At 43.0% G+C, this 24,242-nt stretch overlaps 1 protein-coding gene across 1 annotated transcript in view; it reads right to left on the reverse strand.

Moving 5' to 3' along the window:
• Positions 1–3,018: 3,018 nt before the first annotated feature.
• The window catches only part of LOC130282153 (uncharacterized), a 105,706-nt gene continuing 84,482 nt past the window's right edge, over positions 3,019–24,242 (reverse strand). The window contains exon 16 of the mRNA XM_056530110.1: positions 3,019–3,162. The gene's annotated coding sequence lies outside the window, so the exon portion shown is untranslated. The remainder of the gene's footprint in view (positions 3,163–24,242) is intronic.

Below are 24,242 nucleotides of genomic sequence, written 5' to 3' on the forward strand. Positions count from 1 at the left end.
GGGGGCTCTGAAGGGGGTGTCCTTGGGTCGTTGATTTACAGCCAAGGGCAAAGTAGGAGCCCGGGGAATAACTCAGGTTGCCTTCAGGTCCCCTTACCTTTGGGGTAGGAAATGGAAAACTGTTTACACTGTTATGCACTATGGTATTTGTAAAATGTTATAATGTTAATGGGTAATGTTTACCCAACTGTTTCTGTGTTATTGTAAAGTTAAAGTATATATTTATTTTATTATGGTTATTTAATAAATGTGGCCGCTGTGGCCTTTTTCCACCAAAAAAGTGTTGTAATGTGGTTATTGATTGGGGTGGCAGGGTGGTACAGGGTCACAGAGCAAGTAGCAGATCCCCTAGTCAAGAGATCTACAGCTCCTATGTATAGAGATCTACAGCTCCTATGTATAGAGGTCTACAGCTCCTATGTATAGAGGTCTACAGCTACTATGTATAGAGATCTACAGCTCCTATGTATAGAGATCTACAGCTCCTATGTATAGAGGTCTACAGCTCCTATGTATAGAGGTCTACAGCTCCTATGTATAGAGATCTACAGCTCCTATGTATAGAGGTCTACAGCTCCTATGTATAGAGGTCTACAGCTCCTATGTATAGTGGTCTACAGCTCCTATGTATAGAGGTCTACAGCTCCTATGTATAGAGGTCTACAGCTCCTATGTATAGAGGTCTACAGCTCCTATGTATAGAGGTCTACAGCTCCTATGTATAGAGGTCTACAGCTCCTATGTATAGAGATCTACAGCTCCTATGTATAGAGGTCTACAGCTCCTATGTATAGAGGTCTACAGCTCCTATGTATAGAGGTCTACAGCTCCTATGTATAGAGGTCTACAGCTCCTATGTATAGAGATCTACAGCTCCTATGTATAGAGGTCTACAGCTCCTATGTATAGAGGTCTACAGCTCCTATGTATAGAGGTCTACAGCTCCTATGTATAGAGGTCTACAGCTCCTATGTATAGAGGTCTACAGCTCCTATGTATAGAGGTCTACAGCTCCTATGTATAGAGGTCTACAGCTCCTATGTATAGAGATCTACAGCTCCTATGTATAGAGGTCTACAGCTCCTATGTATAGAGGTCTACAGCTCCTATGTATAGAGGTCTACAGCTCCTATGTATAGAGGTCTACAGTTCCTATGTATAGAGGTCTACAGCTCCTATGTATAGAGGTCTACAGCTCCTATGTATAGAGGTCTACAGCTCCTATGTATAGAGGTCTACAGCTCCTATGTATAGAGGTCTACAGCTCCTATGTATAGAGATCTACAGCTCCTATGTATAGAGATCTACAGCTCCTATGTATAGAGGTCTACAGCTCCTATGTATAGAGGTCTACAGCTCCTATGTATAGAGGTCTACAGCTCCTATGTATAGAGGTCTACAGCTCCTATGTATAGAGGTCTACAGCTCCTATGTATAGAGGTCTACAGCTCCTATGTATAGAGGTCTACAGCTCCTATGTATAGAGGTCTACAGCTCCTATGTATAGAGGTCTACAGCTCCTATGTATAGAGGTCTACAGCTCCTATGTATAGAGATCTACAGCTCCTATGTATAGAGGTCTACAGCTCCTATGTATAGAGGTCTACAGCTCCTATGTATAGAGGTCTACAGCTCCTATGTATAGAGGTCTACAGCTCCTATGTATAGAGGTCTACAGCTCCTATGTATAGAGGTCTACAGCTCCTATGTATAGAGATCTACAGCTCCTATGTATAGAGGTCTACAGCTCCTATTTATGAAGGTCTACAGCTCCTATGTATAGAGGTCTACAGCTCCTATGTATAGAGATCTACAGCTCCTATGTATAGAGGTCTACAGCTCCTATGTATAGAGATCTACAGCTCCTATGTATAGAGGTCTACAGCTCCTATGTATAGAGGTCTACAGCTCCTATGTATAGAGGTCTACAGCTCCTATGTATAGAGGTCTACAGCTCCTATGTATAGAGGTCTACAGCTCCTATGTATAGAGGTCTACAGCTCCTATGTATAGAGGTCTACAGCTCCTATGTATAGAGGTCTACAGCTCCTATGTATAGAGGTCTACAGCTCCTATGTATAGAGGTCTACAGCTCCTATGTATAGAGGTCTACAGCTCCTATGTATAGAGGTCTACAGCTCCTATGTATAGAGATCTACAGCTCCTATGTATAGAGGTCTACAGCTCCTATGTATAGAGGTCTACAGCTCCTATGTATAGAGGTCTACAGCTCCTATGTATAGAGGTCTACAGCTCCTATGTATAGAGGTCTACAGCTCCTATGTATAGAGGTCTACAGCTCCTATGTATAGAGGTCTACAGCTCCTATGTATAGAGGTCTACAGCTCCTATGTATAGAGGTCTAAAGCTCCTATGTATAGAGGTCTACAGCTCCTATGTATAGAGGTCTACAGCTCCTATGTATAGAGGTCTACAGCTCCTATGTATAGAGGTCTAAAGCTCCTATGTATAGAGGTCTACAGCTCCTATGTATAGAGGTCTACAGCTCCTATGTATAGAGGTCTACAGCTCCTATGTATAGAGGTCTACAGCTCCTATGTATAGAGGTCTAAAGCTCCTATGTATAGAGGTCTACAGCTCCTATGTATAGAGGTCTAAAGCTCCTATGTATAGAAGTCTACAGCTTCTATGTATTAAAAAAAAAATGACCTTCAATATTACAGGGCACCAAAGATGGAGCAAAATGGGGATGATGTTAGAGACAATCACGGGCCACTATAGTCTATGTCCATGTTTCCCAACCTGTGTGCCTCCAGATGTTGCAAAACTACAACTCCTAGCATGCCTGGATGGTCTTTGGCTGTCCAGTTATGTTGGGAGTTGTAGTTTTGCAAAACCTGGAGGCACCTTGGTTTACAAACACTGGTCTATGTCTTATGGTTAATAGAGGGGCCCCAAGAGTCATTCCAGTGGGGGCCCAAGGTTCCTCAGTCTGACACTAAGTCCAGCTCTATGAGACAACACACATGGACAGGAGATATAGATTGGGAAATGATTTATTGATCGGAAGAAACAAAATTTATAAGAAACTGTTTTGTTCATTATCAAGAAAACCAAAAGATGAATTTATGGTTTTATGGGTTTTTTTTTGTCTTTTTTATTGCGCACTTTCTACTCTTCTACTATTTATGTCCAACGTCCCTAGAAATAAAGAGAAGAGATCAGTAAATGATGAAGTGGACACGAAAATTTCCCATAATACACACAGATTCCACAATAAACTGCAAGGAGACAAATTCATTGCTTCTTTCTTTCTTCTGGATTCTCCGATCCTCATACAAGTTCATACTCAGTGCTGAGGCCGGGAACAATGGGGGGGGTATGAATGAAGGATTTTACCCTGTTTTTTTGACTGTGATTTGTCTCAAATTTCCTTTTCTGTCACTTTTTGCAACAAACAATTGCACCAAATGGTTTTGAACAAAATCACTGATTTCACTTAGTCGTGATTTCAGTTACAATCATTCTTTGGTCTGGAATTCATAAATAGCGACTTTTCGATTTGGCGCAATTTTAGGCGCAAATACCTTCATTTAGGGCAACACTACACCATGAATAATGTGACAGAGAAAATAGCTACAACAATAGAATGTCCCAAAGTCAGATTTACTGCCTGGAATTCTGGGGTCTGCTCCTTTTGTCGGGCTAAATTTGTGCCAAAATTACAAACTTGCATACGACAATTGATAATTTTGGCGCAAATATGCTCCATTTTACGCAAAAAGACATACATAAAATCACACATTGCTACACCATTATTGATACATACCCCCCTATGAACCCAAAAGATTTCTATGTAAGGACAGAAACAGCATTCAGGGGCCACAACAATGTATTCCTATTACTGTGCTGATCCTATTAGATCTGAGGAGGTGACGTGTCCCCTGGGGAGATCACCAAGATGGCGGAGGACGTCCTAGAGGCCACAACAATGTATGAATAAGATGACTAATAATAAAAACTTATTTCATGATGATTTATTATCTGTTGTGGTGGTGTACTCCAGTATTATATAATGAGGATTTATTATCTGCTGTGGTGGTGTACTCCTGTATTATATAATGAGGATTTATTATCTGCTGTGGTGGTGTACTCCTGTATTATATAATGGGGATTTATTATCTGCTGTGGTGGTGTACTCCTGTATTATATAATGGGGATTTATTATCTGCTGTGGTGGTGTACTCCTGTATTATATAATGGGGATTTATTATCTGCTGTGGTGGTGTACTCCTGTATTACATGATGAGGATTTATTATCTGCTGTGGTGGTGTACTCCTGTATTATATAATATGGATTTATTATCTGCTGTGGTGGCGTACTTCTGTATTATATAATATGGATTTATTATCTGCTGTGGTGGTGTACTCCTGTAATATATAATGGGGATTTATTATCTGCTGTGGTGGTGTACTTCTGTATTATATAATATGGATTTATTATCTGCTGTGGTGGCGTACTTCTGTATTATATAATATGGATTTATTATCTGCTGTGGTGGTGTACTCCTGTATTATATAATGGGTATTTATTATCTGCTGTGGTGGTGTACTCCTGTATTATATAATGGGGATTTATTATCTGCTGTGGTGGTGTACTCCTGTATTATATAATGGGGATTTATTATCTGCTGTGGTGGTGTAATCCTGTATTATATAATATGGATTTATTATCTGCTGTGGTGGTGTACTCCTGTATTATATAATGGGGATTTATTATCTGCTGTGGTGGTGTACTCCTGTATTATATAATGGGGATTTATTATCTGCTGTGGTGGTGTACTCCTGTATTATATAATGAGGATTTATTATCTGCTGTGGTGGTGTACTCCTGTATTATATAATATGGATTTATTATCTGCTGTGGTGGTGTACTCCTGTATTATATAATGGGTATTTATTATCTGCTGTGGTGGTGTACCCCTGTATTATATAATGAGGATTTATTATCTGATGTGGTGGTGTACTCCTGTATTATATAATGAGGATTTATTATCTGCTGTGGTGGTGTACTCCTGTATTATATAATGAGGATTTATTATCAGCTGTGGTGGTGTTCTCCTGTATTATATAATGAGGATTTATTATCTGCTGTGGTGGTGTACTCCTGTATTATATAATGATGATTTATTATCAGCTGTGGTGGTGTTCTCCTGTATTATATAATGAGGATTTATTATCTGCTGTGGTGGTGTTCTCCTGTATTATATAATGAGGATTTATTATCTGCTGTGGTGGTGTACTCTTGTATTATATAATGGGATTTATTATATGCTGTGATGGTGTACTCCTGTATTATATAATGAGGATTTATTATCTGCTGTGGTGGTGTACTCCTGTATTATATAATGAGGATTTATTATCTGCTGTGGTGGTGTACTCCTGTATTATATAATATGGATTTATTATCTGCTGTGGTGGTGTACTCCTGTATTATATAATATGGATTTATTATCTGCTGTGGTGGTGTACTCCTGTAATATATAATGAGGATTTATTATCTGTTGTGGTGGTGTACTCCTATATAATATAATGGTGATTTATTATCTGCTGTGGTGGTGTACTCCTGTATTATATAATGATGATTTATTATCTGCTGTGGTGGTGTACTCCTGTATTATATAATGAGGATTTATTATCTGCTGTGGTGGTGTACTCCTGTATTATATAATGAGGATTTATTATCTGTTGTGGTGGTGTACTCCTGTATTATATAATGGGGATTTATTATCTGCTGTGGTAGTGTACTCCTGTATTATATAATGATGATTTATTATCTGCTGTGGTGGTGTATTCCTGTATTATATAATGAGGATTTATTATCTGCTGTGGTGGTGTACTCCTGTATTATATAATGATGATTTATTATCTGCTGTGGTGGTGTACTCCTCTATTATATAATAGGGATTTATTATCTGTTGTGGTGGTGTACTCCTGTATTATATAATAGGGATTTATTACCTGCTGTGGTGGTGTACTCCTGTATTATATAATGAGGATTTATTATCTGCTGTGGTGGTGTACCCCTGTATTATATAATGAGGATTTATTATCTGCTGTGGTGGTGCACTCCTGTATTATATAATGATGATTTATTATCTGCTGTGGTGGTGTACTCCTGTATTATATAATGGGGATTTATTATCTGCTGTGGTGGTGTACTCCTGTATTATATAATGAGGATTTATTATCTGCTGTGGTGATGTACTCCTGTATTATATAATGATGATATATTATCTGCTGTGGTGGTGTACTCCTGTATTATATAATGGGGATTTATTATCTGCTGTGGTGGTGTACTCCTGTATTATATAATGAGGATTTATTATCTGCTGTTGTGGTGTACTCCTGTATTATATAATGAGGATTTATTATCTGCTGTGGTGGTGTACTCCTGTATTATATAATGAGGATTTATTATATGCTGTGATGGTGTACTCCTGTATTATATAATGGGAATTTATTATCTGCTGTGGTGGTGTACTCCTGTATTATATGATGAGGATTTATTATCTGCTGTGGTGGTGTACTCCTGTATTATATAATGAGGATTTATTATCTGCTGTGGTGGTGTACTCCTGTATTATATAATGAGGATTTATTATCTGCTGTGGTGGTGTACTCCTGTATTATATAATGGTGATTTATTATCTGCTGTGGTGGTGTACCCCTGTATTATATAATGAGGATTTATTATCTGCTGTGGTAGTGTACTCCTGTATTATATATTGAGGATTTATTATCTGCTGTGGTGGTGTACTCCTGTATTATATAATGGGATTTATTATCTGTTGTGGTGGTGTACTCCTGTATTATATAATGGTGATTTATTATCTGCTGTGGTGGTGTACTCCTATATTATATAATGAAGATTTATTACCTGCTGTGGTGGTGTACTCCTGTATTATATAATGAGGATTTATTATCTGCTGTGGTGGTGTACTCCTGTATTATATAATGGTGATTTATTACCTGTTGTGGTGGTGTACTCCTGTATTATATAATGGGGATTTATTATCTGCTGTGGTGATGTACTCCTGTATTATATAATGATGATATATTATCTGCTGTGGTGGTGTACTCCTGTATTATATAATGGGGATTTATTATCTGCTGTGGTGGTGTACTCCTGTATTATATAATGAGGATTTATTATCTGCTGTGGTGGTGTACTCCTGTATTATATAATGATGACTTATTATCTGCTGTGGTGGTGTACTCCTGTATTATATAATATGGATTTATTATCTGCTGTGGTGGTGTACTCCTGTATTATATAATGGGGATATATTATCTGCTGTGGTGGTGTACTCCTGTATTATATAAAATGGATTTAGTATCTGCTGTGGTGGTGTACTCCTGTATTATATAATGGGGATTTATTATCTGCTGTGGTGATGTACTCCTGTATTATATAATGATGATATATTATCTGCTGTGGTGGTGTACTCCTGTATTATATAATGGGGATTTATTATCTGCTGTGGTGGTGTACTCCTGTATTATATAATGAGGATTTATTATCTTCTGTGGTGGTGTACTCCTGTATTATATAATGAGGATTTATTATCTGCTGTGGTGGTGTACTCCTGTATTATATAATGAGGATTTATTATCTGCTGTGGTGGTGTACTCCTGTATTATATAATGAGGATTTATTATCTGTTGTGGTGGTGTACTCCTGTATTATATAATGAGGATTTATTATCTGCTGTGGTGGTGTACTCCTGTATTATATAATGAGGATTTATTATCTGCTGTGGTGGTGTACTCCTGTATTATATAATGAGGATTTATTATCTGTTGTGGTGGTGTACTCCTGTATTATATAATGGTGATTTATTATCTGCTGTGGTGGTGTACTCCTGTATTATATAATGGGGATTTATTATCTGCTGTGGTGTACTCCTGTATTATATAATGAGGATTTATTACCTGCTGTGGTGGTGTACTCCTGTATTATATAATGATGATTTATTATCTGCTATGGTGGTGTACTCCTGTATTATATAATGGGGATGTCACGATGCCGGCTGGCAGGTAGTGGATCCTCTGTGCCAGAGAGGGATTGGCGTGGACCGTGCTAGTGGACCGGTTCTAAGCCACTACTGGTTTTCACCAGAGCCCGCCGCAAAGCGGGATGGTCTTGCTGCGGCGGTAGTGACCAGGTCGTATCCACTAGCAACGGCTCACCTCTCTGGCTGCTGAAGATAGGCGCGGTACAAGGGAGTAGGCAAAAGCAAGGTCGGACGTAGCAGAAGGTCGGGGCAGGCAGCAAGGATCGTAGTCAGGGGCAACGGCAGAAGGTCTGGAAACACAGGCAAGGAACACACAAGGAACGCTTTCACTGGCACTAAGGCAACAAGATCCGGCAAGGGAGTGCAGGGGAAGTGAGGTGATATAGGGAAGTGCACAGGTGAACACACTAATTGGAACCACTGCGCCAATCAGCGGCGCAGTGGCCCTTTAAATCGCAGAGACCCGGCGCGCGCGTGCCCTAGGGAGCGGGGCCGCGCGCGCCGGGACAGAACAGACGGAGAGCGAGTCAGGTAGGGGAGCCGGGGTGCGCATCGCGAGCGGGCGCTACCCGCATCGCGAATCGCATCCCGGCTGGCAGCGGAATCGCAGCGCCCCGGGTCAGAGGACGAGACCGGAGCGCTGCCGCGGGGAGAGTGAAGCGAGCGCTCCGGGGAGGAGCGGGGACCCGGAGCGCTCGGCGTAACAGTACCCCCCCCCCTTGGGTCTCCCCCTCTTCTTAGAGCCTGAGAACCTGAGGAGCAGACTTTTGTCTAGGATGTTGTCCTCAGGTTCCCAGGATCTCTCTTCAGGACCACAACCCTCCCAGTCCACTAAAAAAAAATTTTTCCCTCTGACCTTTTTGGCAGCTAAAATTTCTTTGACCGAGAAGATGTCCGAGGAGCCGGAAACAGGAGTGGGAGGAACAGATTTGGGAGAAAAACGGTTGAGGATGAGTGGTTTGAGAAGAGAGACGTGAAAGGCATTAGGGATACGAAGAGAGGGAGGAAGAAGAAGTTTATAAGAGACAGGATTAATTTGACACAAAATTTTGAAAGGACCAAGATAGCGTGGTCCCAACTTGTAGCTAGGGACACGGAAGCGGACATATTTAGCGGAGAGCCATACCTTGTCTCCAGGGGAAAAAACGGGGGGAGCTCTTCTTTTCTTATCCGCGAACTTCTTCATGCGTGATGAAGCCTGTAAGAGAGAATTTTGGGTCTCTCTCCATATGATGGAAAGGTCACGAGAAATTTCATCCACAGCGGGCAGACCAGAGGGCAAGGGAGTAGGGAGGGGGGGAAGAGGGTGACGGCCGTACACCACGAAAAATGGGGATTTGGAGGAAGACTCAGAGACCCTGAAGTTATACGAGAATTCGGCCCATGGGAGGAGATCTGCCCAGTCATCCTGGCGGGAGGAAACAAAATGTCGCAAATAATCACCCAAGATCTGGTTAATCCTTTCTACTTGTCCATTGGACTGGGGATGATATGCAGAAGAAAAATTTAATTTAATCTTGAGTTGTTTACAGAGAGCCCTCCAGAATTTAGACACGAATTGGACGCCTCTATCCGAGACAATCTGCGTAGGCAACCCGTGAAGACGAAAAATGTGTACAAAAAATTGTTTAGCCAACTGAGGCGCAGAAGGAAGACCAGGAAGAGGGATGAAATGTGCCATTTTGGAGAATCGATCAACGACCACCCAAATAACAGAGTTGCCACGGGAAGGGGGTAAGTCAGTAATAAAATCCATACCAATCAGCGACCAAGGCTGTTCGGGGACAGGCAGAGGATGAAGAAAACCAGCGGGCTTCTGGCGAGGAGTCTTATCCCGGGCACAGATAGTGCAGGCTCGCACAAAGTCCACAACATCCGTCTCCAGAGTCGGCCACCAATAGAAGCGGGAGATGAGTTGCACAGATTTCTTGATACCGGCATGACCTGCGAGATGGGAGGAGTGACCCCATTTGAGGATTCCGAGGCGTTGGCGAGGAGAAACAAAGGTCTTTCCTGGAGGAGTCTGCCTGATGGAGGCAGGAGAAGTGGAGATCAGGCAGTCAGGTGGAATGATGTGTTGCGGAGAGAGTTCAACTTCTGAGGCATCCGAGGAACGAGAGAGAGCATCGGCCCTAATGTTCTTATCGGCAGGACGAAAGTGAATCTCAAAATTAAATCGGGCAAAGAACAGAGACCACCGGGCCTGGCGAGGATTCAGCCGTTGGGCAGACTGGAGGTAGGAGAGGTTCTTGTGGTCGGTGTAGATAATAACAGGAGAACTTGATCCCTCCAGCAGATGCCTCCATTCCTCAAGTGCTAATTTAATGGCTAGAAGCTCTCGATCCCCGATGGAGTAGTTCCTCTCCGCTGGAGAGAAGGTCCTAGAGAAAAAACCACAAGTGACAGCATGCCCGGAAGAATTTTTTTGTAGAAGAACAGCTCCAGCTCCCACTGAGGAGGCATCAACCTCCAATAGGAAGGGTTTGGAAGGGTCAGGTCTGGAGAGGACGGGAGCCGAAGAAAAGGCAGACTTGAGTCGTTTAAAGGCGTCTTCTGCTTGAGGAGGCCAGGACTTGGGATCAGCATTTTTTTTGGTTAAAGCCACGATAGGAGCCACAATGGTAGAAAAATGTGGAATAAATTGCCTGTAATAATTGGCGAACCCCAAAAAGCGTTGGATAGCACGGAGTCCGGAGGGGCGTGGCCAATCTAAGACGGCAGAGAGTTTGTCTGGATCCATCTGTAGTCCCTGGCCAGAGACCAAATATCCTAAAAAAGGAAGAGATTGGCATTCAAACAGACATTTCTCAATTTTGGCATAGAGTTGGTTGTCACGAAGTCTCTGAAGAACCATACGGACATGCTGGCGGTGTTCTTCTAGATTGGCAGAAAAAATTAGGATATCGTCCAGATATACAACAACACAGGAGTATAACAGATCACGAAAAATTTCATTGACAAAGTCTTGGAAGACGGCAGGGGCGTTGCACAGTCCAAAGGGCATGACCAGATACTCAAAGTGTCCATCTCTGGTGTTAAATGCCGTTTTCCACTCGTCCCCCTCTCTGATGCGGATGAGGTTATAGGCGCCTCTTAAGTCCAATTTAGTGAAGATGTGGGCACCTTGGAGGCGATCAAAGAGTTCAGAGATGAGGGGTAAGGGGTAGCGGTTCTTAACCGTGATTTTATTAAGACCGCGGTAGTCAATGCAAGGACGTAGGGAGCCATCTTTTTTGGACACAAAGAAAAATCCGGCTCCGGCAGGAGAGGAGGATTTACGGATAAAGCCCTTTTTTAGATTCTCCTGGACGTATTCGGACATGGCAAGAGTCTCTGGGGCAGAGAGAGGATAAATTCTGCCCCGGGGTGGAGTAGTGCCCGGGAGGAGGTCGATAGGGCAATCATAAGGCCTGTGAGGAGGTAGAGTCTCAGCTTGTTTTTTGCAGAAAACATCCGCGAAGTCCATATAGGCCTTAGGGAGACCGGTTACTGGAGGAACCACAGAGTTACGGCAAGGGTTACTGGGAACCGGTTTTAGACAGTTCTTGGAACAAGAGGACCCCCAACTCTTGATCTCCCCAGTGGACCAATCCAGGGTAGGGGAATGAAGTTGAAGCCAGGGAAGTCCAAGGAGAATTTCCGAGGTGCAATTGGGGAGGACCAAAAGTTCAATCCTCTCATGATGAGATCCGATGCTCATAAGAAGGGGCTCCGTGCGGAAACGTATGGAACAGTCCAATCTTTCATTATTTACACAATTGATGTAGAGGGGTCTGGCGAGACTGGTCACCGGGATGTTGAACCTGTTGACGAGAGAGGCCAAAATAAAATTTCCTGCAGATCCAGAGTCCAAGAAGGCCACTGTAGAGAAGGAGAAGGCAGAGGCAGACATCCGCACAGGCACAGTAAGACGTGGAGAAGCAGAGTAGACATCAAGGACTGTCTCACCTTTGTGCGGAGTCAGCGTACGTCTTTCCAGGCGGGGAGGACGGATAGGACAATCTCTCAGGAAGTGTTCGGTACTAGCACAGTACAGGCAGAGGTTCTCCATGCGGCGTCGTGTCCTCTCTTGAGGTGTCAGGCGAGACCGGTCGACCTGCATAGCCTCCACGGCGGGAGGCACAGGAACAGATTGCAGGGGACCAGAGGAGAGAGGAGCCGAGGAGAAGAAACGCCTCGTGCGAACAGAGTCCATATCTTGGCGGAGTTCCTGACGCCTTTCGGGAAAAACGCATGTCAATGCGAGTGGCTAGGTGAATAAGTTCATGTAGATTAGCAGGAATTTCTCGTGCGGCCAGAACATCTTTAATGTTGCTGGATAGGCCTTTTTTGAAGGTCGCGCAGAGGGCCTCATTATTCCAGGACAATTCTGAAGCAAGAGTACGGAATTGTACGGCATACTCGCCAACGGAAGAATTACCCTGGACCAGGTTCAACAGGGCAGTCTCAGCAGAAGAGGCTCGGGCAGGTTCCTCAAAGACACTTCGGATTTCCGAGAAGAAGGAGTGTACAGAGGCAGTGACGGGGTCATTGCGGTCCCAGAGCGGTGTGGCCCATGACAGGGCTTTTCCGGACAGAAGGCTGACTACGAAAGCCACCTTAGACCTTTCAGTGGGAAACAGGTCCGACATCATCTCCAGATGCAGGGAACATTGGGAAAGAAAGCCACGGCAAAACTTAGAGTCCCCATCAAATTTATCCGGCAAGGATAAGCGTATCCCAGGAGCGGCCACTCGCTGCGGAGGAGGTGCAGGAGCTGGCGGAGGAGATGACTGCTGAAGCTGTGGTAGTAACTGTTGTAGCAAAACGGTCAGTTGAGACAGCTGTTGGCCTTGTTGCGCTATCTGTTGTGACTGCTGGGCGACCACCGTGGTGAGGTCAGCGACAACTGGCAGAGGAACTTCAGCGGGATCCATGGCCGGATCTACTGTCACGATGCCGGCTGGCAGGTAGTGGATCCTCTGTGCCAGAGAGGGATTGGCGTGGACCGTGCTAGTGGACCGGTTCTAAGCCACTACTGGTTTTCACCAGAGCCCGCCGCAAAGCGGGATGGTCTTGCTGCGGCGGTAGTGACCAGGTCGTATCCACTAGCAACGGCTCACCTCTCTGGCTGCTGAAGATAGGCGCGGTACAAGGGAGTAGGCAAAAGCAAGGTCGGACGTAGCAGAAGGTCGGGGCAGGCAGCAAGGATCGTAGTCAGGGGCAACGGCAGAAGGTCTGGAAACACAGGCAAGGAACACACAAGGAACGCTTTCACTGGCACTAAGGCAACAAGATCCGGCAAGGGAGTGCAGGGGAAGTGAGGTGATATAGGGAAGTGCACAGGTGAACACACTAATTGGAACCACTGCGCCAATCAGCGGCGCAGTGGCCCTTTAAATCGCAGAGACCCGGCGCGCGCGCGCCCTAGGGAGCGGGGCCGCGCGCGCCGGGACAGAACAGACGGAGAGCAAGTCAGGTAGGGGAGCCGGGGTGCGCATCGCGAGCGGGCGCTACCCGCATCGCGAATCGCATCCCGGCTGGCAGCGGAATCGCAGCGCCCCGGGTCAGAGGACGAGACCGGAGCGCTGCCGCGGGGAGAGTGAAGCGAGCGCTCCGGGGAGGAGCGGGGACCCGGAGCGCTCGGCGTAACAGGGGATTTATTATCTGCTGTGGTGGTGTACTCCTGTATTATATAATGATGATTTATTATCTGCTGTGGTGGTGTACCCCTGTATTATATCATGAGGATTTATTATCTGCTGTGGTGGTGTACTCCTGTATTATATAATGAGGATTTATTATCTGCTGTGGTGGTGTACTCCTGTATTATATAATGAGGATTTATTATCTGCTGTGGTGGTGTACTCCTGTATTATATAATGAGGATTTATTATCTGCTGTGGTGGTGTACTCCTGTATTATATAATGAGGATTTATTATCTGCTGTGGTGGTGTACCCCTGTATTATATAATGGGGATTTATTATCTGCTGTGGTGGTGTACTCCTGTATTATATAATGGGGATTTATTATCTGCTGTGGTGGTGTACTCCTGTATTATATAATGAGGATTTATTATCTCCTGTGGTGGTGTACTCCTGTATTATATAATGAGGATTTATTATCTGCTGTGGTGGTGTACTCCTATATTATATAATGAGGATTTATTATCTGCTGTGGTGGTGTACTCCTGTATTATATAATGAGGATTTATTATCTGCTGTGGTGGTGTACTCCTGTATTATATAATGATGATTTATTATCTGCTGTGGTGGTGTACTCCTGTATTATATAATGGTGATTTATTATCTGTTGTGGTGGTGTACTCCTGTATTATATAATGAGGATTTATTATCTGCTGTGGTGGTGTACTCCTATATTATATAATGAGGATTTATTATCTGCTGTGGTGGTGTACTCCTGTATTATATAATGAGGATTTATTATCTGCTGTGGTGGTGTACTCCTGTATTATATAATGAGGATTTATTATCTGCTGTGGTGGTGTACTCCTGTATTATATAATGAGGATTTATTATCTGCTGTGGTGGTGTACTCCTGTATTATATAATGATGATTTATTATCTGCTGTGGTGGTGTACTCCTGTATTATATAATATGGATTTATTATCAGCTGTGGTGGTGTACTCCTGTATTATATAATGGGATTTATTATCTGTTGTGGTGGTGTACTCCTGTATTATATAATGGGATTTATTATCTGTTGTGGTGGTGTACTCCTGTATTATATAATGAGGATTTATTATCTGCTGTGGTGGTGTACTCCTGTATTATATAATGATGATTTATTATCTGCTGTGGTGGTGTACTCCTGTATTATATAATGAGGATTTATTATCTGCTGTGGTGGTGTACTCCTGTATTATATAATGATGATTTATTATCTGCTGTGGTGGTGTACTCCTGTATTATATAATGAGGATTTATTATCTGCTGTGGTGGTGTACTCCTGTATTATATAATGAAGATTTATTATCTGCTGTGGTGGTGTACTCCTGTATTATATAATGGGGATTTATTATCTGCTGTGGTGGTGTACTCCTGTATTATATAATGGGGATTTATTATCTGCTGTGGTGGTGTACTCCTGTATTATATGATGGGGATTTATTATCTGTTGTGGTGGTGTACTCCTGTATTATATAATGGGATTTATTATCTGTTGTGGTGGTGTACTCCTGTATTATATAATGGGGATTTATTATCTGCTGTGGTGGTGTACTCCTGTATTATATAATGGGGATTTATTATCTGCTGTGGTGGTGTACTCCTGTATTATATAATGAGGATTTATTATCTGCTGTGGTGGTGTACTCCTGTATTATATAATGGGGATTTATTATCTGCTGTGGTGGTGTACTCCTGTATTATATAATGGGGATTTATTATCTGCTGTGGTGGTGTACTCCTGTATTATATAATGGGATTTATTATCTGTTGTGGTGGTGTACTCCTGTATTATATAATGAGGATTTATTATCTGCTGTGGTGGTGTACTCCTGTATTATATAATGAAGATTTATTATCTGCTGTGGTGGTGTACCCCTGTATTATATAATGGGGATTTATTATCTGATGTGGTGGTGTACTCCTGTATTATATAATGAGGATTTATTATCTGCTGTGGTGGTGTACTCCTGTATTATATAATGGGATTTATTATCTGCTGTGGTGGTGTACTCCTGTATTATATCATGAGGATTTATTTTCTGCTGTGGTGGTGTACTCCTGTATTATATAATAAGGATTTATTATCTGCTGTGTGGTGTACTACTATATTATATAATGAGGATTTATTATCTGCTGTGGTGGTGTTCTCCTGTATTATATAATGAGGATTTATTTTCTGCTGTGGTGGTGTACTCCTGTATTATATAATGGGGATTTATTACTTGCTGTGGTGGTGTACTCCTGTATTATATATTGAGGATTTATTACTTGCTGTGGTGGTGTACTCCTGTATTATATAATATGGATTTATTATCTGCTGTGGTGGTGTACTCCTGTATTATATAATGAGGATTTATTATCTGCTGTGGTGGTGTACTCCTGTATTATATAATGAGGATTTATTATCTGCTGTGGTGGTGTACTCCTGTATTATATAATGAGGATATATTATCTGCTGTGGTGGTGTATTCCTGTATTATATAATGGGGATTTATTATCTGCTGTGGTGGTGTACTCCTATATTATATAATGGGGATTTATTATCTGCTGTGGTGGTGTACTCCTGTATTATATAATGGGATTTATTATCTGCTGTGGTGGTGTACTCCTGTATTATATAATGGGGATTTATTATCTGCTGTGGTGGTGTACTCCTGTATTATATAATGGGATTTATTATCTGCTGTGGTGGTGTACTCCTGTATTATGTAATGAGGATTTATTATCTGCTGTGGTGGTGTACTCCTGTATTATATAAAATGGATGTATTATCTGCTCTGGTGGTGTACTCCTGTATTATATAATGGGGATGTATTATCTGTTGTGGTGGTATACTCCTGTATTATATAATGGGGATTTATTATCTGCTGTGGTGGTGTACTCCTATATTATATAATGAGGATTTATTATCTGCTGTGGTGGTGTACTCCTGTATTATATAATGGGGATTTATTATCTGCTGTGGTGGTGTACTCCTGTATTATATAATGGGGATTTATTATCTGCTGTGGTGGTGTACTCCTGTATTATATAATGATGATTTATTATCTGCTGTGGTGGTGTACTCCTGTATTATATAATGATGATTTATTATCTGCTGTGGTGGTGTACTCCTGTATTAAATAATGAGGATTTATTATATGCTGTGGTGGTGTACTCCTGTATTATATAATGAGGATTTATTATCTGCTGTGGTGGTGTACTCCTATATTATATAATGAGGATTTATTATCTGCTGTGGTGGTGTACTCCTATATTATATAATGGGGATTTATTATCTGCTGTGGTGGTGTACTCCTGTATTATATAATGGGGATTTATTATCTGCTGTGGTGGTGTACTCCTGTATTATATAATGAGGATTTATTATCTGCTGTGGTGGTGTACTCCTGTATTATATAATGAGGATTTATTATCTGCTGTGGTGGTGTACTCCTGTATTATATAATGAGGATTTATTATCTGCTGTGGTGGTGTACTCCTGTATTATATAATGATGATTTATTATCTGCTGTGGTGGTGTACTCCTGTATTATATAATGGTGATTTATTATCTGTTGTGGTGGTGTACTCCTGTATTATATAATGAGGATTTATTATCTGCTGTGGTGGTGTACTCCTATATTATATAATGAGGATTTATTATCTGCTGTGGTGGTGTACTCCTGTATTATATAATGAGGATTTATTATCTGCTGTGGTGGTGTACTCCTGTATTATATAATGAGGATTTATTATCTGCTGTGGTGGTGTACTCCTGTATTATATAATGAGGATTTATTATCTGCTGTGGTGGTGTACTCCTGTATTATATAATGATGATTTATTATCTGCTGTGGTGGTGTACTCCTGTATTATATAATATGGATTTATTATCAGCTGTGGTGGTGTACTCCTGTATTATATAATGGGATTTATTATCTGTTGTGGTGGTGTACTCCTGTATTATATAATGGGATTTATTATCTGTTGTGGTGGTGTACTCCTGTATTATATAATGAGGATTTATTATCTGCTGTGGTGGTGTACTCCTGTATTATATAATGATGATTTATTATCTGCTGTGGTGGTGTACTCCTGTATTATATAATGAGGATTTATTATCTGCTGTGGTGGTGTACTCCTGTATTATATAATGATGATTTATTATCTGCTGTGGTGGTGTACTCCTGTATTATATAATGAGGATTTATTATCTGCTGTGGTGGTGTACTCCTGTATTATATAATGAAGATTTATTATCTGCTGTGGTGGTGTACTCCTGTATTATATAATGGGGATTTATTATCTGCTGTGGTGGTGTACTCCTGTATTATATAATGGGGATTTATTATCTGCTGTGGTGGTGTACTCCTGTATTATATGATGGGGATTTATTATCTGTTGTGGTGGTGTACTCCTGTATTATATAATGAGGATTTATCATCTGCTGTGGTGGTGTACTCCTGTATTATATAATGGTGATTTATTATCTGATGTGGTGGTGTACTCCTGTATTATATAATGAGGATTTATTTTCTGCTGTGGTGGTGTACTCCTGTATTATATAATGGGATTTATTATATGCTGTGGTGGTGTACTCCTGTATTATATAATGAGGATTTATTATCTGCTGTGGTGGTGTACTCCTGTATTATATAATGGTGATTTATTACCTGCTGTGGTGGTGTACTCCTGTATTATATAATGAGGATTTATCATCTGCTGTGGTGGTGTACTCCTCTATTATATAATAGGGATTTATTATCTGCTGTGGTGGTGTACTCCTGTATTATATAATAGGGATTTATTATCTGTTGTGGTGGTGTACTCCTGTATTATATAATGAGGATTTATTATCTTCTGTGGTGGTGTACTCTTGTATTATATAATGGGATTTATTATCTGCTGTGGTGGTGTACTCCTGTATTATATAATGAGGATTTATTATCTGCTGTGGTGGTGTACTCCTGTATTATATAATGAGGATTTATTATCTGCTGTGGTGGTGTACTCTTGTATTATATAATGGGATTTATTATCTGCTGTGGTGGTGTACTCCTGTATTATATAATGATGATTTATTATCTGCTGTGGTGGTGTACTCCTGTATTATATAATGAGGATTTATTATCTGCTGTGGTGGTGTACTCCTGTATTATATAATGAGGATTTATTATCTGCTGTGGTGGTGTACTCCTGTATTATATAATGAGGATTTATTATCTGCTGTGGTGGTGTACTCCTGTATTATATAATGGGGATTTATTATCTGTTGTGGTGGTATACTCCTGTATTATATAATGGGGATTTATTATCTGCTGTGGTGGTGTACTCCTGTATTATATAATGGGGATTTATTATCTGCTGTGGTGGTGTACTCCTGTATTATATAATGGGGATTTATTATCTGCTGTGGTAGTGTACTCCTGTATTATATAATGGGGATTGTTACGCCTAGCGCTCCGGGTCCCCGCTCCTCCCCGGAGGGCTCACGGCGCCTCTTTCTCCGCAGCGCCCCGGTCAGTCCCGCTGACCGGGAGCGCTGCACTGTCATGGCCGTCGGGGATGCGATTCGCACAGCGGGACGCGCCCGCTCGCGAATCGCATCCCAGGTCACTTACCCGTCCCGGTCCCCTGCTGTCATGTGCTGGCGCGCGCGGCTCCGCTCTCTAGGGCGCGCGCGCGCCAGCTCTCTGAGATTTAAAGGGCCAGTGCACCAATGATTGGTGCCTGGCCCAATTAGCTTAATTGGCTTCCACCTGCTCCCAGACTATATCTGATCACTGCCCCTGCACTCCCCTGCCGGATCTTGTTGCCTTAGTGCCTAGAGAAAGCGTTTACTGTGTTTGTCCATACTGTGTACTTGACCTCCTGCTATTGCCATATTGACTACGATTCTTGCTGCCTGCCCCGACCTTCTGCTACGTCCGACCTTGCTCTTGTCTACTCCCTTGTACCGCGCCTTCTTCAGCAGTCAGAGAGGTTGAGCCGTTGCTAGTGGATACGACCTGGTTGCTACCGCCGATGCAAGACCATCCCGCTTTGCGGCGGGCTCTGGTGAAAACCAGTAGCAGCTTAGAACCGGTCCACTAGCACGGTCCACGCCAATCCCTCTCTGGCACAGAGGATCCACCTCCAGCCTGCCGAATCGTGACAGTAGATCCGGCCATGGATCCCGCTGAGGTTCCCCTGCTAGCTATCTCTGACCTCACCACGGTGGTCGCCCAGCAATCCCGACAGATCGCCCATCTAACTCACCAGCTGTCAGAAGTGTCCACCATGGTGCAGCAACTTCAGTCGCAACTTCTGCCTCTGCTACAGCAGCAACCATCTCCTCCGCCTGCTCCTGCACCTCCTCCGCAGCGAGTGGCCGCTTCAGGCCTACGACTATCCTTGCCGGATAAATTTGATGGGGACTCTAAGTTTTGCCGTGGCTTTCTTTCACAATGTTCCCTGCACTTGGAGATTATGTCGGACCAGTTTCCTACTGAAAGGTCTAAGGTGGCTTTCGTAGTCAGCCTTCTGTCTGGGAAAGCTCTGTCATGGGCCACACCGCTCTGGGACCGCAATGACCCCGTCACTGCCTCTGTACACTCCTTCTTCTCGGAAATTCGAAGTGTCTTTGAGGAACCTGCCCGAGCCTCTTCTGCTGAGACTGCCCTGCTGAACCTGGTCCAGGGTAATTCTTCCGTTGGCGAGTACGCCATACAATTCCGTACTCTTGCTTCTGAACTATCCAGGAATAATGAGGGCCTCTGCGCGACCTTTAAAAAAGGCCTATCCAGCAACATTAAAGATGTTCTGGCCGCACGAGAAATTCCTGCTAACCTGCATGAACTCATTCATCTAGCCACTCGCATTGACATGCGTTTTTCTGAGAGACATCAAGAGCTCCGCCAGGAAAAAGACTTAGATCTCTGGGCACCTTTCCCACAGTCTCCGTTGCAATCTACGCCTAGGCCTCCCGCCGAGGAGGCCATGCAAGTGGATCGGTCTCGCCTGACCCAGGAGGAGAGGAATCGCCGTAGGGAAGAAAATCTTTGTCTGTACTGTGCCAGTACCGAACATTTCTTGGTGGATTGCCCTATCCGTCCTCCACGTCTGGGAAACGCACGCTCGCACCCAGCTCTCGTGGGTGTGGCGTCTCTTCATTCAAAGTCGGCTTCTCCACGTCTCACGAAGCCCGTGCGGATTTCTCCTTCAGCCAACTCCTCCCTCTCAGCCGTGGCCTGCTTGGACTCTGGTGCCTCTGGGAATTTTATTCTGGATTCCTTGGTGAATAAATTCCGCATCCCGGTGACCCGTCTCGTCAAGCCACTCTACATTTCCGCGGTCAACGGAGTCAGGTTGGATTGCACCGTGCGTTACCGCACGGAGCCCCTCCTAATGTGCATCGGACCTCATCACGAAAAAATTGAGTTTTTGGTCCTCTCCAATTGCACTTCCGAAATTCTCCTTGGACTACCATGGCTTCAACGCCATTCCCCAACCCTTGATTGGTCCACAGGAGAGATCAAGAACTGGCACTCTGCCTGCCATGGGAAGTGCCTCTCCCCCCCTCCCAGTCCCGTCAGGCAAGCCTCAGTGCCTCCTCATGGCCCCCGTCCTGGTGTCAAACTGCCCCGTGCCAGGCTTCGCCCTCTGCCCTCCCTCCCAATTCCCATTCCTGCTGTACTGCCTGCCGTTGAGGAAACCCTCCATTCTTTCCCGGTGTCCTCATCCCAGGGGAGGCAGTTACCGGACAAAGAAAAGGGGAGACCTAAGGGGGGGTACTGTTACGCCTAGCGCTCCGGGTCCCCGCTCCTCCCCGGAGCGCTCACGGCGCCTCTCTCTCCGCAGCGCCCCGGTCAGTCCCGCTGACCGGGAGCGCTGCACTGTCATGGCCGTCGGGAATGCGATTCGCACAGCGGGACGCGCCCGCTCGCGAATCGCATCCTAGGTCACTTACCCGTCCCGGTCCCCTGCTGTCATGTGCTGGCGCGCGCGGCTCCGCTCTCTAGGGCGCGCGCGCGCCAGCTCTCTGAGATTTAAAGGGCCAGTGCACCAATGATTGGTGCCTGGCCCAATTAGCTTAATTGGCTTCCACCTGCTCCCAGACTATATCTGATCACTGCCCCTGCACTCCCCTGCCGGATCTTGTTGCCTTAGTGCCTAGAGAAAGCGTTTACTGTGTTTGTCCATACTGTGTACTTGACCTCCTGCTATTGCCATATTGACTACGATTCTTGCTGCCTGCCCCGACCTTCTGCTACGTCCGACCTTGCTCTTGTCTACTCCCTTGTACCGCGCCTTCTTCAGCAGTCAGAGAGGTTGAGCCGTTGCTAGTGGATACGACCTGGTTGCTACCGCCGATGCAAGACCATCCCGCTTTGCGGCGGGCTCTGGTGAAAACCAGTAGCAGCTTAGAACCGGTCCACTAGCACGGTCCACGCCAATCCCTCTCTGGCACAGAGGATCCACCTCCAGCCTGCCGAATCGTGACAGAGATTTATTATCTGCTGTGGTGGTGTACTCCTGTATTATATAATGATGATTTATTATCTGCTGTGGTGGTGTACTCCTGTATTATATAATGGGGATTTATTATCTGCTGTGGTGGTGTACTCCTGTATTATATAATGGTGATTTATTATCTGCTGTGGTGGTGTACTCCTGTATTATATAATGGGGATTTATTATCTGCTGTGGTGGTGTACTCCTGTATTATATAATGGGGATTTATTATCTGCTGTGGTGGTGTACTCCTGTATTATATAATGGGGATTTATTATCTGCTGTGGTGGTGTACTCCTGTATTATATAATGAGGATTTATTATCTGCTGTGGTGGTGTACTCCTGTATTATATAATGAGGATTTATTATCTGCTGTGGTGGTGTACTCCTGTATTATATAATGAGGATTTATTATCTGCTGTGGTGGTGTACTCCTATATTATATAATAGGGATTTATTATCTGCTGTGGTGGTGTACTCCTGTATTATATAATGGGGATTTATTATCTGCTGTGGTGGTGTACTCCTGTATTATATAATGGGGATTTATTATCTGCTGTGGTGTTGTACTCCTGTATTATATAATGATGATTTATTATCTGCTGTGGTGGTGTACTCCTGTATTATATAATGAGGATTTATTATCTGCTGTGGTGGTGTACTCCTGTATTATATGAAATGGATTTATTATCTGCTGTGGTGGTGTACTCCTGTATTATATAATGATGATTTATTATCTGCTGTGGTGGTGTACTCCTGTATTATATAATGATGATTTATTATCTGCTGTGGTGGTGTACTCCTGTATTATATAATAGGGATTTATTGTCTGCTGTGGTGGTGTACTCCTGTATTATATAATATGGATTTATTATCTGCTGTGGCGGTGTACTCCTGTATTATATAATGGGGATTTATTATCTGCTGTGGTGGTGTACTCCTGTATTATATAATGGGGATTTATTATCTGCTGTGGTGGTGTACTCCTGTATTATATAATGGGGATTTATTATCTGCTGTGGTGGTATACTCCTATATTTTATAATGAGTATTTATTATCTGCTGTGGTGGTGTACTCCTGTATTATATAATGAGGATTTATTATCTGCTGTGGTGGTGTACTCCTGTATTATATAATAGGGATTTATTATCTGCTGTGGTGGTGTACTCCTGTATTATATAATGAGGATATATTATCTGCTGTGGTGGTGTACTCCTGTATTATATAATGGGGATTTATTATCTGCTGTGGTGGTGTACTCCTGTATTATATAATGGGGATTTATTATCTGCTGTGGTGGTATACTCCTATATTTTATAATATGGATTTATTATCTGCTGTGGTGGTGTACTACTGTATTATATAATGAGGATTTATTTTCTGCTGTGGTGGTGTACTCCTGTATTATATAATGGGGATTTATTATCTGCTGTGGTGGTGTACTCCTGTCTTATATAATGGGGATTTATTATCTGCTGTGGTGGTGTACTACTGTATTATATAATGAGGATTTATTATCTGCTGTGGTGGTGTACTCCTGTATTATATAATGAGGATTTATTATCTGCTGTGGTGGTGTACTCCTGTATTATATAATGGGGATTTATTATCTGCTGTGGTGGTGTACACCTGTATTATATAATGATGATTTATTATCTGCTGTGGCGGTGTACTCCTGTATTATATAATGAGGATTTATTATCTGCTGTGGTGGTGTACTCCTGTATTATATAATGAGGATTTATTATCTGCTGTGGTGGTGTACTCCTGTATTATATAATGGGGATTTATTATCTGCTGTGGTGTTGTACTCCTGTATTATATAATGAGGATTTATTATCTGCTGTGGTGGTGTACTCCTGTATTATATAATGGTGATTTATTATCTGCTGTGGTGGTGTACTCCTGTATTATATAATGATGATTTATTATCTGCTGTGGTGGTGTACTCCTGTATTATATAATGGGGATTTATTATCTGCTGTGGTGGTGTACTCCTGTATTATATAATGGGGATTTATTATCTGCTGTGGTGGTGTACTCCTGTATTATAT

This window comes from Hyla sarda, chromosome 7 (genome assembly GCF_029499605.1).
Source record: "Hyla sarda isolate aHylSar1 chromosome 7, aHylSar1.hap1, whole genome shotgun sequence".
Classification (NCBI taxonomy): Eukaryota; Metazoa; Chordata; class Amphibia; order Anura; family Hylidae; genus Hyla; species Hyla sarda.